The sequence below is a fragment of the Apium graveolens genome, unplaced genomic scaffold (assembly GCF_009905375.1).
Source record: "Apium graveolens cultivar Ventura unplaced genomic scaffold, ASM990537v1 ctg8932, whole genome shotgun sequence".
Taxonomy (NCBI): domain Eukaryota; kingdom Viridiplantae; phylum Streptophyta; class Magnoliopsida; order Apiales; family Apiaceae; genus Apium; species Apium graveolens.
The window spans coordinates 13,761-30,243 of record NW_027421590.1 but is presented as its reverse complement, the minus strand read 5'-3'; the positions used below and the strand labels follow the sequence as shown (position 1 = coordinate 30,243).

Sequence of the window (16,483 nt, the reverse complement as noted above, 5' to 3'; positions counted from 1 at the left end):
GGTTTTTTTATACTCCCTCTTGTCACATTTTATTTTTTATCATTCAAATTAATCAACTTTTTATTAAAAATTCATTTTTTATCATTCAAAATCATTAATTGTTTATCAAAAATTAAAAATTACTCTTATATTATTTTAAAATACTAAAAATCATATATTAAAGTAGAGTAAATATATTTTTTAATAATATAATTTTTTTATTTTATTCAATTATAAAATAATAATAAATTTCAGTTAAAATTTGGTTATCTTGACCGGTCGGAAAAAGAGGGACGGAGAAAATATTTGTCCGTGAGCACATTCTTAGTAAATGTGGTTCATTTTGAATAGTGTAGATCACTATTAAAAATTTAAATGAAGTTAGCATACATCTACAAGATCTCTGACATGTCCTAGCTGAAAATTTTGGGGGTCTTTTTTGTTCTTTCTACTCTTCTCTCTCCCTGATATCTTAATTTGAGAATTATGATGCATTCTTATAGCTACCAACCTTATTTGTATTGCACGTAACCTCCACCATGAGCATCGAAATCTTCTTCCACCGCTTTTGGTAAGATAAACCGGAGGTAAATCAGGCACACCAAAACTTTTCTTATCTTACATCATTTTCACAGCATCACTTTTCTTCAGAACTGTCATTCGAATAGGTGGCCTGTTACGACGCTGATCGCGAGCATAGTACTGGATATCATAAACAGTTTCGGGATCAGAGGTGGGCACAATGGGATTGGTTGGTGGTGTTGCAGGCGAAAAAACTCGAACATCTTTGAGAGAGAGTTGGAATGGCAGTTTTGTATTCGGGACTTGAGCATGGTCCAGTTATTTCCCATGGTGTTTTAATGTTTTTTTTTAGGATTTTAAATAGTGATTTCATTGTTGATGGCATCTGAGATTTGTTATTCATTAAAGAATGTGAATGAAGTTTTCAACTATGTTATTAACTAATATTTACCGAGCTAGAACGATAGTGTCCCTAGAAGACAATACTTACCATTGCATGTATAGCAATGCTACATGTTTAAAATGTAGATGTCCCAAATATTGTTACAAAAATGTTTAAATTTAAATTTTGACCAAGTCATTTTGTTATCTAGCATTATTCATTTCGAGAAATCATTTACAGAAAGACAAGATTTTTTACTAAATAATATATAAATAAAACATGTCATTTTTTTATTGGCACGAATCATATAAATAGGGCTCATTTCATTTATGAAGAATAGTTAAATAGGAATCATATAGTTCATGCAGTGTCATCCAAGAGTTTCAATATTTTTGAAAAAAGAAATAAAAAATTTTGTTAATAGCTTTGTCAACCCTAATAACATTTATATTTATTTGTACCTCATATGTATTTTAGGTACTTTAAATATTATTTTGCTTTTTGTCTTGGTAAAATTTTGTATTTTTATTATTTAACTATTCTCTCAAATACATAAAAAAGTTAAGTAATATTTAGATAAATAGATTGAAAAAATGGGTTTATTAAAAAGACATAAAGAATGGGAAAAAAAATATAAAATATTGTTTTCCGTAATAATTTACAAAAATAAAAACCTTTAAATTATTTTAAAAAAAATCAAAATAGTTTTATAACTTGGCAAACTTATTTGCAACTTTAAAATTTAGTAATTACGATCCATTTTTTATTACTTAAGAACAAGTTTTTAATCAAGTGCAACAAAAAGTAATTTCAATTATTTTTCATAAAAATAAAAAAAAAAGTTACATTTATTACTTTTAATGGTTACAAATATTTTCCATAAGATATTAATATCATAAAAAAACTTAGAATTTTTATAAATTTCCTTTTATCTTTTAATCAAATATGTTTAAAAATTGCACATCCAAATAATCCATATTATTGAATAGATGCATACAAGGCTATAAAGATAAGTTATTGATGTTGTATCACTATTAGTTTCATAAAAAGAATACTATAACATTTTTTTAAGTCATCAATTAGAATGTATCATAAAAATTATAAATAATAACAATTGAGATGATATTAAAAAAGTAGTAAATATGTTAAATAAGAAAAATTGAAATTATTATTTTAGGAATTTATAAAAATCAGTAAAATGTAGGGGAGTTTCAATTTTGTAACAGTAACCAATACATAATTAACTATATGTCATTCAGTTACTATTTTTTGTCTGTAAACGGAATACATTTACTCAGTTTTATCTGTAAACAGAATACATGTGAGTCTTGGGCATTGAAGAAGTGAGTTAGAGGTTAGAGATAAGTTCGATACATGTCTGTTTCAGGACGTGGAATGTGTCAATACGTGTCACTAGTTAATTCTTAGCATACTGCCACGCACCTAGTTAGCTGACATGAGGTTTTCAACTCTTTAGAGTGGCAGGACTACTGCAGTTAGTACCCAGAGTTAATTAAAGAGGTATTCACATTTAACTATGGTTCATTCAATCAATCCCCTGGCATCCCCATCAAGGTATTACTATCACTTTTGTTACTCTATCGATTTGTATATCAATTCATTTATTACTCATAAAATTTATCTTGGTGTTTTATTTGTTCAAGTATGAGAGGAAAGGAGGCTGTAGTTGAAGAAATTGATTTAAGTCTGAGCCTTTCTTTGAATGGAAGATTTGGTGTGGATCCACAGAGAAATCATAAACTAACTGGTGCGCCTATGGATGCTAACAGGAGGTCCCTCCATTCCAGCGGCTCTTTAACAATTAGTTACTTCCAAAATCAAATCATTGAAGGTAACATACATTTCTTTTCGTATTTTTTAGCCACTTATTTGTGCTTGTAAGACAACTCTTTTCGCATTTGTATCCAATTATTTGTGTGTGTGATATTTTAATTGGGAGTCTCGGGGTATCAAAAAATGTTTAGCATGAACATCTAGTTTTTTCATATCTTAGATAGATGAAAAATGTTACTGCTCTAAATTAATTAAGCAGATACATTATAATAGATCATGAAAAACATAAAGAGGGTTTGTTTACGCGAATTAGTTCTTTATTATGCCATATCTGCACACAAATGAGGAGTTTGTTACTCTATAATATTTGATCTGTGGAATTGACATTGAAAGTATCATCTTCTGTCATTTGGAAGAACCTCACCAACTCCAGTTTGACATTTACACTGTTATTGCCTTCTTATCTTTGTAAATTAATTTTCTCATTTATATGATTCTATTTAAATGAACAAACAAATCACAGGCCATGGATTCCCTGCAAACATTGGATCAGCTGACAAAAACCGAGCTAATGGGAGAGAGTTCAAGAAAGTCTCAGAAATGCCACATGTTTGTACTACCATCTCTGGGCGAAAGATAAATGGGTATCTGTCCAAGTACAACCAGGAGGAAACTCGTATCCTTTGTGCCTGCCATGCTTTTTCCATGACTCCAGCTGAGTTCATCAAACATGCAGGTGGTGGTGATGTTGCCTTTCCGGAGAGACACATCACAGTCATGCCTGTTGTTGGTGATGGTGAAGTGGTCAATCCACATTATTAAGCACATCACATCATATATCATAACTAGTCATAAGTCTGTTTGAACTCTTCTAATAGGTATCTTATTATATGTAGTTTTATTTGCTGAACATTTGGCCATCAGAATGTGTAGTTTGTGACTCAAGTGTTGGTATGCTTTGTGATGTAATTTGTGACTTGAATGTTGGTTTGTCTCATGAATTTGTGTCATTATCAGATGTTTATTTGTGCTGTGACTATCTTATGACTTGTGCAATGGGTATTTTATGTGTGTTATATAACTATCTTATGTCTCCTGACTCACAGTCACCTGTATAACAATGTTCTATATATTGACTTCATATCAGCATGTTATATTAACTATCTTATGCTACTGAGAGCATGATACATATATTATTTGTGCCTGTCATGGTAGGTCTATGACTAGCTAAGTGACTGCAGCCGAGTTCATTAACATGCAGGTAACTGTAGTAATGTTGCCAAACCACTCTACGGATCAAATAATTCGAATTCTTACTTCACTTAATCAAGAACATCATCATATATCTTCAGCTCTCTTAATATGGATCTAGTATAGTCAGATGGTTTTTCTTGTTTGTTAAGAGTTTATGTTTTATAGTTTCTCCCTACCTCACCTATAAAATTTGCTAGAACAGTTGTAAGCCATATTTATCAAAAAAAAAATTACAGGAAAATTCTTTAAATTTTTAGTAAATTAGCCAGAATAGCTAGATTTGTATTGCAATATAATCTATATATGAAAGTATGGTTTAGGGTCTGATTATTATAATTAAGAATTTATATGATTAGTTTTGAACAATATATGACATAAATTTAAAAATTATATTATTATCATTATTATATTTTACAATATACTGTAAACCGCTATATTTTTTATACCAATTTCATAATATAAAGTAATTAATTTGACTAAAATATTATTAAATAGATAAGCGGATTTTGGATTTCTTTTTTATATAGAAAGCCCATATTTATATATATTTGAAAAGAAAAAATCAAAAGTTAGCCAACACTTAGATCTCACTCAGTATTAACAATCACAGCATCAAAATAAAATCTCTCACATGTCCAAGGTATATAGGTACTATATACAATTTCAATTTTTCTGTGGTGTCCACAAGGTAATGAGCACGTAATAAAAAGTTAAAGTGAGAAATGTTGGTTGGTTGTCATAATAGATTTATAAATTATGAGTGAAATTATTTGTGAGCTATTTGAGTTCGTTTCTTAAAATATTTATTGTTGGAAAATGTGGATAGTAGTCACATATTGTCAAGTCAATTTGAGCTATAATTTGAGTGAACGAATGTTGTATGCGTGTAATGAGTGACACTTGAATGTTTACTACTCCGAAAGAGTTTTCCGATACACTTTGAATCACTCAAAATGACAAATAGATAAATGAGATATGGTCGTTCAAAGTTAGCCTCTTAGTAATAGAAATTTGTGGAAAAAAAGAAGGTCACACATTGATTTTGCAAAGGAGCATAAATAGCTTTATATATCAAAACACTTATGTAGTGTTGAAATGTGTTAATCATATATTGCTCCAACACCTACGTGCGCGCACAAGAGCTTGCATGTGCGATGTACGGACACGAATGTAGCAGAAAATTGGTCCGAATAAATACGAACTAGTTTTGCTAAATTTAATCTCCACTGGGATTGGGCTTTTAAAAGTTTAATTCGTATTGAGTACGGATTATTATAATTGATTTGATATAATAATAATTAGATTCAATTACGGATTTGATTTATTAACCAACTGATTAATTAATGCGTGGAGTAGCGCACACATTTTCTCGAGTCTATATATTATCGTATAAGCTTTAGGGTTATTCATTCGTTCGAAATACAACACACGGTCGTCTCCTAAACACAAACCCTACAATTTCTCTGTTCCGGTGATACTTTCTTCCTCCATTCTAGTTTGTCGAATGTGCTATTCGCGCAACATCGTCATTCTCTCATTTTATCCCGGGAGGCTAACTCCTCGCACATACGGTGAGGACCGTAATAGCTTTAAGGAGACATTTATACGACTGAACTCGAGAACTTCTCCTTCATATCCTTTTTGTTTATTTCTTTTATTCGCACACACATATATTATATGTATTAATCGCATATTGTGGTAACATTTAAATCAATTCTTTAATAATTAGGTCGAGCTCAAATTGGTGCGTACGTAGTGCGGTTTGGTTCGGTTAAAGAATAAAAATCAAAGGCAACTTGTGGTTTTCCAATATCTTCATTTGCAACCAAATCGCAACCAACTTGCGGTTGGAGCTGCTCAAGCTATTAGAATTATTTAATGAGCCGAGTAGGAGTTTCAAATTACTCGGCTAGGTTTATCGAGTCTCTATTATTTTTAATTTTTTTATAAATATATTTTTATGTTAATGTTCAATATTTTCTTTTTATTTTATATATTTAATCGATCGGATTTATGAACCGGTCATATTTTGAATTTTTATCAATATTTTATGAAATTGATTCGAATTTTTGAAATGAACTCCAACTTATCAAACTTTTATGAGCCGAAATTCGAGTTTGAAATTGAAGATTCGATTAAACTCAAGATCGAGTCCGGATCCAAAAATTTTAGTCGATTTCGAGCCGAGCCCCTAGTTGCCACCTCGATATTGGAAGGAGCGGTGTGCAGAAATTTTATTGAGCACAACCATGCAGAAGTAATAATGCAACAGAATAATGCTCGGTGAAAACTATGTAGCGACTTTTAACTATATATCAATGAACATGTAAGGGCAACTAATTTTAAAGAAAGGGTTTTTTTATACTCCCTCTTGTCACATTTTATTTTTTATCATTCAAATTAATCAACTTTTTATTAAAAATTCATTTTTTATCATTCAAAATCATTAATTGTTTATCAAAAATTAAAAATTACTCTTATATTATTTTAAAATACTAAAAATCATATATTAAAGTAGAGTAAATATATTTTTTAATAATATAATTTTTTTATTTTATTCAATTATAAAATAATAATAAATTTCAGTTAAAATTTGGTTATCTTGACCGGTCGGAAAAAGAGGGACGGAGAAAATATTTGTCCGTGAGCACATTCTTAGTAAATGTGGTTCATTTTGAATAGTGTAGATCACTATTAAAAATTTAAATGAAGTTAGCATACATCTACAAGATCTCTGACATGTCCTAGCTGAAAATTTTGGGGGTCTTTTTTGTTCTTTCTACTCTTCTCTCTCCCTGATATCTTAATTTGAGAATTATGATGCATTCTTATAGCTACCAACCTTATTTGTATTGCACGTAACCTCCACCATGAGCATCGAAATCTTCTTCCACCGCTTTGGTAAGATAAACCGGAGGTAAATCAGGCACACCAAAACTTTTCTTATCTTACATCATTTTTCACAGCATCACTTTTCTTCAGAACTGTCATTCGAATAGGTGGCCTGTTACGACGCTGATCGCGAGCATAGTACTGGATATCATAAACAGTTTCGGGATCAGAGGTGGGCACAATGGGATTGGTTGGTGGTGTTGCAGGCGAAAAAAACTCGAACATCTTGAGAGAGAGTTGGAATGGCAGTTTTGTATTCGGGACTTGAGCATGGTCCAGTTATTTCCCATGGTGTTTTAATGTTTTTTTTTAGGATTTTAAATAGTGATTTCATTGTTGATGGCATCTGAGATTTGTTATTCATTAAAGAATGTGAATGAAGTTTTCAACTATGTTATTAACTAATATTTACCGAGCTAGAACGATAGTGTCCCTAGAAGACAATACTTACCATTGCATGTATAGCAATGCTACATGTTTAAAATGTAGATGTCCCAAATATTGTTACAAAAATGTTTAAATTTAAATTTTGACCAAGTCATTTTGTTATCTAGCATTATTCATTTCGAGAAATCATTTACAGAAAGACAAGATTTTTTACTAAATAATATATAAATAAAACATGTCATTTTTTTATTGGCACGAATCATATAAATAGGGCTCATTTCATTTATGAAGAATAGTTAAATAGGAATCATATAGTTCATGCAGTGTCATCCAAGAGTTTCAATATTTTTGAAAAAAGAAATAAAAAATTTTGTTAATAGCTTTGTCAACCCTAATAACATTTATATTTATTTGTACCTCATATGTATTTTAGGTACTTTAAATATTATTTTGCTTTTTGTCTTGGTAAAATTTTGTATTTTTATTATTTAACTATTCTCTCAAATACATAAAAAAGTTAAGTAATATTTAGATAAATAGATTGAAAAAATGGGTTTATTAAAAAGACATAAAGAATGGGAAAAAAAATATAAATATTGTTTTCCGTAATAATTTACAAAAATAAAAACCTTTAAATTATTTTAAAAAAAATCAAAATAGTTTTATAACTTGGCAAACTTATTTGCAACTTTAAATTTAGTAATTACGATCCATTTTTTATTACTTAAGAACAAGTTTTTAATCAAGTGCAACAAAAAGTAATTTCAATTATTTTTCATAAAAATAAAAAAAAAAGTTACATTTATTACTTTTAATGGTTACAAATATTTTCCATAAGATATTAATATCATAAAAAAACTTAGAATTTTTATAAATTTCCTTTTATCTTTTAATCAAATATGTTTAAAAATTGCACATCCAAATAATACATATTATTGAATAGATGCATACAAGGCTATAAAGATAAGTTATTGATGTTGTATCACTATTAGTTTCATAAAAAGAATACTATAACATTTTTTTAAGTCATCAATTAGAATGTATCATAAAATTATAAATAATAACAATTGAGATGATATTAAAAAAGTAGTAAATATGTTAAATAAGAAAAATTGAAATTATTATTTTAGGAATTTATAAAAATCAGTAAAATGTAGGGGAGTTTCAATTTTGTAACAGTAACCAATACATAATTAACTATATGTCATTCAGTTACTATTTTTTGTCTGTAAACGGAATACATTTACTCAGTTTTATCTGTAAACAGAATACATGTGAGTCTTGGGCATTGAAGAAGTGAGTTAGAGGTTAGAGATAAGTTCGATACATGTCTGTTTCAGGACGTGGAATGTGTCAATACGTGTCACTAGTTAATTCTTAGCATACTGCCACGCACCTAGTTAGCTGACATGAGGTTTTCAACTCTTTAGAGTGGCAGGACTACTGCAGTTAGTACCCAGAGTTAATTAAAGAGGTATTCACATTTAATATGGTTCATTCAATCAATCCCCTGGCATCCCCATCAAGGTATTACTATCACTTTTGTTACTCTATCGATTTGTATATCAATTCATTTATTACTCATAAAATTTATCTTGGTGTTTTATTTGTTCAAGTATGAGAGGAAAGGAGGCTGTAGTTGAAGAAATTGATTTAAGTCTGAGCCTTTCTTTGAATGGAAGATTTGGTGTGGATCCACAGAGAAATCATAAACTAACTGGTGCGCCTATGGATGCTAACAGGAGGGTCCCTCCATTCCAGCGGCTCTTTAACAATTAGTTACTTCCAAAATCAAATCATTGAAGGTAACATACATTTCTTTTCGTATTTTTTAGCCACTTATTTGTGCTTGTAAGACAACTCTTTTCGCATTTGTATCCAATTATTTGTGTGTGTGATATTTTAATTGGGGAGTCTCGGGGTATCAAAAAATGTTTAGCATGAACATCTAGTTTTTTCATATCTTAGATAGATGAAAAATGTTACTGCTCTAAATTAATTAAGCAGATACATTATAATAGATCATGAAAAACATAAAGAGGGTTTGTTTACGCGAATTAGTTCTTTATTATGCCATATCTGCACACAAATGAGGAGTTTGTTACTCTATAATATTTGATCTGTGGAATTGACATTGAAAGTATCATCTTCTGTCATTTGGAAGAAACCTCACCAACTCCAGTTTGACATTTACACTGTTATTGCCTTCTTATCTTTGTAAATTAATTTTCTCATTTATATGATTCTATTTAAATGAACAAACAAATCACAGGCCATGGATTCCCTGCAAACATTGGATCAGCTGACAAAAACCGAGCTAATGGGAGAGAGTTCAAGAAAGTCTCAGAAATGCCACATGTTTATACTACCATCTCTGGCCGAAAGATAAATGGGTATCTGTCCAAGTACAACCAGGAGGAAACTCGTATCCTTTGTGCCTGCCATGCTTTTTCCATGACTCCAGCTGAGTTCATCAAACATGCAGGTGGTGGTGATGTTGCCTTTCCGGAGAGACACATCACAGTCCAGCCTGTTGTTGGTGATGGTGAAGTGGTCAATCCACATTATTAAGCACATCACATCATCTATCATAACTAGTAATAAGTCTGTTTGAACTCTTCTATTAGGTATCTGATTATATGTAGTTTTATTTGTTGAACATTTGGCCATCAGAATGTGTACTTTGTTACTCAAGTGTTGGTATGCTTTGTGATGTAGTTTGTGACTTGAATGTTGGTATGTTGGCATGGATTTGTGTCATTATCAGATGTTTATTTGTGTTGTGACTATCTTATGACCTGTGCAATGGGTATTTTATGTGTGTTATATAACTATCTTATGTTCTATATATTGACTTCATATCAGCATGTTATATTAACTATCTTATGCTACTGAGAGCATGATACATATATTATTTGTGCCTGTCATGGTAGGTCTATGACTAGCTAAGTGACTGCAGCCGAGTTCATTAACATGCATGCAGGTAGGATCAAATAGTTCTTACTCTTACTTCACTTGATCAAGAACATCATCATATAGCTTCAGCTCTTTTAATGTGGATCTAGTATAGTGGGATGGCTTTTCTTGTTTGTTAAGAATTAATGTTTTATAGTGGTTTCACCCTTACTCACTCCTCGTCTGATATTATGATCCTTAAATTTTTCGTAAATAAGTGAGAATAGCTAGATTTGTATCTAAATATAACCTATATTTAATGAAAGGTCTAAGATCTGATTGTTAAAATTAAGAATTTATATGATTATTTATGAACAATATATGACATAAATTTAAAAATTATATTATTATTATTATTATATTTTTACAATCTTGTAAATCATTATATTTTTTAATACCATTTCATAATCTAAATTAATTAATATGACTAAATATATTATCTAAGCTGAAAATACAATTTCAATTTTCTGCTGTGTGCACAAGGTAATGAGAACGTGATTAAAAGTTAAGTGACAAATTTTGGTTGATTGTCGTATTAGATTTGTAAATGAGTGTAATAATTAAGTCGAGCTCAAATGAGGGTGTTTGTTGTGCGGTTTGATTCGGTTAAAGGATAAAAATCAAACTGCAACTTGCGGTTTTATAATATCTTCATCTGCAATCAAATCACAACCAACTTACATTAGGAGCTGCTCAAGTTATTAAAATTCTTTACGAGCCGAGTATTAGCTTCAAATTATTTTTAATTTGTTTATTATAAATATATTTATATGTAAATGTTCATTATTTTGTGTTTATTTATATATTTAATCGATCGAACTTATGAACCGATCATATTTCGAGGTTTTTGTCAATATTTGATGAAATTGATTCGAATTTTTGAAATGAACTCGAGCTTATTGAATTTTTATGAGCCGAAATTCAAGTTTAAAATTAAAGATTCGGTTAAACTCAATATCGAGTCCGGATTTAAATTTTTTTAATCAAATTCAAGCCGAGCCCTAATTCCCACCTCGATATCGGAACGTGCAGTGTGCAGAATTTTTATAAGAAGCACTTCACTTTTTATTGAGCATAATCATGCATGACTCAACAGAATAATGCTCGGTGAGAACCGAAAACTATGCAGCTCCCTGTAACTAACTGTATATAGGTCTCAATTAAAGATGCAAGGGCAACTCATTTCAAGAAAGGGTTTTTTATAAACCGAGAACCGAAAACTATGCAGCTCCCATGCAAGGGCAACTCATTTCAAGAAAGGGTTTTTTTATAAACCCTTGTCTGCATTTTTTTTTCCATTGTTCAAATTAAACAATTTTCATCAAAAATGTTTTTTATTCTTCAAAATGATCAATTTTTTGCCAAAAAAATATAAATTACTCTTATATTAGTTTAAAATTTTAAAAATTATATATTAAAGTAGATTGAATACATTTTCCAATTATATATATTTTTTTATTTTATTCAATTATAAAAATTTTAATAAATTTTTCGTTAAAATTTGGTTTAATTTGAACCGTTCAGAATTAAATGTGACAATGAAAAGGGACAGAGAAAATATTTGTCCAGTGAGCTCATTCTAAGTACTAAAATTTATAAATTTGGTTCATTTGGAATAGGGTAGACTTTGTAAAAGCAGAAGCCAATCATCATTAAAAATTCAAAGCCAATTAAAATGAGTCACACCTGTAAATTTTAGGTGCTTAATGTGTATGCCCAGAAAAAAAAAAGTGCAAGGCCCTGTTGCTATTAAGATAGCTCTGGTTTAAGAACTCATTGATTCAAGTATCATTTCCAGCACGTTGGTGGACTTGGAAGGCCCATCAAAGATGAAGTTAGCATATCTACAACATCACTGACATGTTCTGGCTGAAAATTTTGGGAGTCTTTTTTGTTCTTTCTACTCTTCTACACAATATTCATATCATTACACAAACTTAAATTGGCATCCATTTTTTAGTTTACTGGTAACACTTACCGGTAGGCCATTAGCTTGTTCATGATCCTCTTGCGACGCATAAAAAGGGTCTGTCCCGTCTAGAGGCCACCGCCATTTCCTCCACCCTGTACATCTTGTACTTTGCACCGGCTTTGTAGTTCTTGACCATCTACATCTAGCACTGCCTGGAAGTTTCCGAGGAATGACTGAGAAATACACAGTAAGACGATGACTATTATGCACAGGAATGGAGATAATTTTAGGGGTAGCAGAGGAAACATATGGTATGGTGTTTCTTGAGTTCCTTTGTGCGTTTAGCTTAGATGAAATATACCGTAATATATCAGAACTGAATACATAGTGTTGAGCTGAACTCTTTAGTTGCAGAGCATGCAAGTATAATTTCCATTCAGCGGAGATAAATAATGTACCAACTATTCAAATGAGCAACCAATAACGAAACTTATCAGGCTCAGAGTGTTTAAAGACTGGAACCAGGGAACACAGCAACACGGGGGCAACTCCAGATAAATAATTGTACAGCGTGGATGCACAAACACTGCGAATTCACAAGGAGTTGCTAAACTGAATCAAAAAATTTACCAGAAATAGTAATAATCCAAACAAATTTACCAAAAATAAAGCATCCCCGGCTGTTTCTTCCATTAATCAGTAGAGAACTGAAGCTAGATATCAGTATTGACTGATTCCAAATCAGTGAGATGCCCCTACAAAACCAAAAGCTAGTACAACTGATTTGGAGGCGAATCAAGCCAAGACACAATCATGATCAATCCAAGCTATTACACAACACGAGCTAACTACGAACCAAAAAAAAAAAAAGCACAAAAGTAATATGCTTGTTGGACAATCTATAACTGCGGATCAAGTTAAATCTGATATTATGAAACAATACAAACTCTACATGATTATTTCAAATTTCAAACATTCATTAACCAAAAAAATAAATAAATAAAAAGCCTACACAATTGCTTCACATATGCCCATCAGCTGATTATATTGATATTTATAACATACAGTTGCTGGCTGTGCTTAGATCCTACTAATCACTATGTCATCAGCTGGTTGCTCCTATCTTGCTAACATGACGCCGGTTGAAGTTGCTTCAGCCGCCGAACAACTTGCTTCATAGTTGGCCTCGTAGACAAAGTTTCGACAGTGCATACAACTGCCAGGTGTAACACTTCAACCAGATCATCATGCGGACCTGCATCCCATAATCCTGCTGTGAAGAATTCTTTGGCACGTCCTTGCCGCAAAAGCATACATGCCCAAGCAACAATGTTGAAACCGTTACCATATGAAGAAAATGAGGGATCTAAGGCTTTTTTGTCCGAAATTAACTCAAGTAGCACCACTCCATAACTATAGACATCAGCCTTGTCAGAAACACGACAAGTCATTGCATACTCGGGAGCTACATATCCAAAAGTCCCAGCAACGCCAGTAGTAGCATGGGTCTCTGATGTTCCAAGGAGTCTAGCTAATCCAAAGTCGGACAAATAAGCATTGAAGTCTTCATCCAACAATATATTGCTAGGCTTTACATCACGATGTAGAACACGTGGCACGCATTGATCATGCAGATATGCCAGCGCCAGTGCTATGTCCAAAGCAATCTTGTGAAGTATCCTCCAATCCACTGCTCTTGTAGATCTTTCCTGAATAAATTTCTCCAAATTACCTCCAGGTAAATAATTGTAAATCAGAAACATCTCTGTCTCACTTGCATGATAGCCAATTAGGGTAACGAGATTAGGATGGCGCAATCTGCCTAGTGTTTTGATTTCTGCATCAAACTGCTGGACTCCTTGGAAACGTCCAACTGAAAGCCGTTTTATAGCCACCAAGACGCCCGGGGAAATTTCAGCTTTGTAGGTTGCTCCAAAACCGCCATTCCCTATGCAATTACTTGCATTAAAACTTCCTGTGGCCCGCACTACATTCTCAAAGGACAAAGGAACCCCTATATCAGTGAATACAGTAACTTCCTTTCTGATAGACCCACCAACCCTGGTCTTTGGATGCCACTTTCGGGTGTAAAAGAACAGGACAATTAGAGCAAGCAAAACTGATACAATAGCTGATGCAGATGTTATGGATGCAATCTCGATCGAATTGAAACCATTATTGCTACTCTTTTGCTGCTTTCGCTCACAGAAGGGGAAGCAGCATCATTTTCGAAATTTCCTCCTTGTTGATCTGAAGATGATCCTGACAAAGAGTACACACGGCAGGGCTGCAGATATAGGTTCCCAACGAGATCATTACATTTAATTGAGTTACTATTTAGGGGGACCGGCCCGGATAGGTTATTAAAAGACACGTTGAACACTGAAAGAGTAGTCACATTTGCCAAACCAGGGGGAAGCTGACCAGAGAATTTATTGTTGTTAAGCAGCAGAGTGGTGAGGTTGGTCAAATGCACAACAGTGTCTGGAATCTCCCCAGAGAGAGAGTTCGAAGAAACATCAAGCACTTCTAAACACTGCAGCTTCCATAAGCTCGCAGGTACAGGGGCCAGTAAGGTTATTGCCGGCTAAAGAAATAGATTTAAGATTACTGATCTGACCAAGACTGGCAGGAACCGCACCTTGTAACCGATTCCAACTCAAATTTAAAGCAACAAGAGAAACCAAACCTCCAAAATTAGGAATTGCTCCGGCAATCTGATTTCTAGAGGTATCCAAATGTATGAGAGACCTGCACATTGAACCAATTTGTGGAGGAAATTGACCAGGTAATTCATTTCCACTGACATTAACAATAAAGCCCTTCAACATTCCACACTTCCCAAATAATCCACCCGGAATTGGTCCACTCATCTTGTTTTGGCCAGCTAGAAATGCATAAACAGTATGTGAACCTAATCTCTCTTGCGAAATTGGTACCGAAGAGAATCAACCAGTAAAGTTGTTGCCACCGAAGTTGTGCAAGATTGCAAGATTACCAACATCTCCAAATGATGGAATTGAAGTTGCATTTCGAGCTCCATATGCGAAAAATGAAACATATGCGGTTGAGGGAGTGTAGGGTTCAAAAGGCTTATGGCTTATTGAAGGAATAAGAGGACAAGCACTAGAATTGAACAAGGGCATAGAACCAGACAGAAAATTACTGCTGACATCGAACAGGGTCATACAAGGAACTTGAAGACTCCCGACAAGGCCCCCTGTCAGCCTATTTGAACTCAAATCAAGAAAGTACAAGCCCTTGCATCTGGTTAGACCAACAGGAATTTCTCCCATGAAATAATTTTCGGCCAAATTCACCATTTCCAGGCTGTTGCAAGTACCCCAATCACTGGGAAGTTTTCCTTCCAAAGTGGCTCTTGGTGCCCATAATATCTTGAGCTTCGGAAGAGTAACAATTCCTGTGGGAATTGTTCCTTGAAAAAGTTAAATTCCATATGACCAGAAGTCGGCAACAGATCAGATTCCGACTCAGCACCACCACTAAGAGAATCCCACAAGTTTGAGAACACTACAACAGATAACTCAGAACACTTTCCAAGTTCAGGGGGTATCATTCCACTCAAACTATTCCTTGAAACATTCAACACTTGAAGCTTACTTAATTGTCCAAGTTCCACAGGGATTACCTCTTCTAGAATATTCGAATATAGCAAAAGTGACTGCAGCATGCTACAATTACCCAAACTGCTAGGTATCCCTCCGACAAGATAATTACTCGCAAGCTCCAAATGCTCAAGTTTCCGACAGCTAAATCCAATCTCAGGGGGAATCTGTCGACTAAGCCTATTAAACAACAAATAAACCCCTCTCAAATCCCCAAACTTTCCCAAAAACACCGGAATTGTCCCATTCAACTGATTCCCTGCCAAATTCAACACTTGTAATCCCCCACAACCCGACAACGAACTCGGAATCTCCCCTGCAATCTCATTAAACCCCAAATTAAGAACCCTCAAATTCCTCAACCCTTTAATATCACTAGGCAAAACCCCTCCAATCGAATTCCCCTCGAGATCAAGAACCTCGAGTTTCTCCATCCCCCAAATTCCCCCCGGAATTTCGCCACTCAACCCATTAAAAGGCCATTCCCTAAGCTCACTTAACTTAACAACACCAGGTGAAATCTTACCACTTAACACAACACTATTACCACTACAAGCCCTTCTAATCCCGAAACCATATATCGAAAACTTAGCATACTTATCACAAGAAAAAGAACCAGAATTACCTCCACCGCCGGTAAAAAACTAAAAATTATATTTAAAGTAGATTGAATATTTTTTTCAATTATATAATTTTTTTATTTTATTCAATTATAAAAATATTAATAAACTTCCGTTAAAATTTGGTTAATTTGACCACTCGAAAATCAAATTTGACAAC

The 16,483-nt window shown here is 32.9% G+C and overlaps 1 pseudogene; it reads right to left on the bottom strand.

Annotated features, from left to right (window-relative positions):
* Nucleotides 1–13,059: 13,059 nt before the first annotated feature.
* LOC141705490 (LRR receptor-like serine/threonine-protein kinase RPK2) lies at nucleotides 13,060–16,334 on the bottom strand (annotated as a pseudogene).
* Nucleotides 16,335–16,483: the final 149 nt, after the last annotated feature.